Source organism: Arachis hypogaea, chromosome 15 (genome assembly GCF_003086295.3).
Source record: "Arachis hypogaea cultivar Tifrunner chromosome 15, arahy.Tifrunner.gnm2.J5K5, whole genome shotgun sequence".
NCBI classification, from domain to species: Eukaryota; Viridiplantae; Streptophyta; class Magnoliopsida; order Fabales; family Fabaceae; genus Arachis; species Arachis hypogaea.
Window position 1 is genome coordinate 105,287,718 of NC_092050.1, and position 1,320 is coordinate 105,289,037.

Here is a 1,320-nt window from a genome sequence, read left to right on the forward strand (position 1 = left end):
CCATCAAACCCCTATATTCCCCCATAGCCAATAATTGATCACTTCATTGCAACTCCTAGGGTAGACAACCCGGAAGTTTAAATACTCTCAGTTAATTTGATTTGAATTATGACAACCTTTTGAAATTTGAAATTTGATTTGATCATTACTTCTCGGTTCGGAACTATACTTGCAACGAAGTTATTTCTTCTAACCAAGAAAAAAAATTCTAAGCCGACGTTTTTGCTCTTTCACTCAATGAGTTGGGTGTATTGCTTTTTTTGCAGCTCCATTAGTTGCACGTGCAACTCTCTCTGTTGGTCCATCATTTGAGACTGAAATCCCCTCTGTTGATCCATTATTTGCAACTGAAAGCTTCTCTATTTCTCTTGTACTTCAGTGTAGTGCCTGGATAGGCCATCAATTGCAAGTTGGATTTGGGACATTGATGAGTATTTTGGAGGAAAAATAAATTTCTCCCAAAAACACAAATCTAACCGGCAAGTGTACCGGGTCGCATCAAATAATAAAAACTCACGGGAGTGAGGTCGATCCCACAGGGATTGAAGGATTGAGCAATTTTAGTTTAGTGGTTGATTTAGTCAAGCGAATCAAGATTTGGTTGAGTGTTTTGTAATTTGCAGAAATTAAATTGCATGGAAGAAAAGGGAACAGGGAATTAAAGTGCTGAAACGTAAAGAACAAGAAATTAAATGGCAGAAACTTAGAGTGCAAGAAATGTAAATTGCGGAATCTTAAAGTGCAAGGAATGTAAATAGCTCGAAATGTAAAGGGGATTGGGAGTTGGATTTGCAGAAATTAAACAAGGAAAAGTAAATTTGCATCAGACAGAAGAGTAAAAGGTATTTGGGATTGAACCGGATATGAAACAGAAAAGTAAATGAACATAGAAAGCAGTAAACAGAGAATTGAAATGGGAAATCAGATCTCAGGACCCAGAGACTAGAAAACCAAGTCTAGATCTCAATGCCTTCCTAGATCCAACAAGAATAATTGCAAGGAAATTGTAAATTGCAAAGAGAATAGATGAAGAGCAATTAACCGGAAATGAAATTCAATTAACAGTAAAGAAACAGAGAGATCCAAGATTGAGATTGAAACAGAATTTCTTCAATTCTCCAATCCAAGATCCAAGACAAGTGTAAATGAAATTGAAAGCGATGGAAACAAAGAAATTAAAGTTCACTCAATAACAAAAGCTCTCCGAAAACTATTATGAAAATTTCAAAAGGAAAGCTCTCCGAAGAACTTGAATTCTATCCTATTTATACACTTTCTTCAAATGATCTTCAAGCCTTGAGTTGGGCCTTTGCTCTTGGT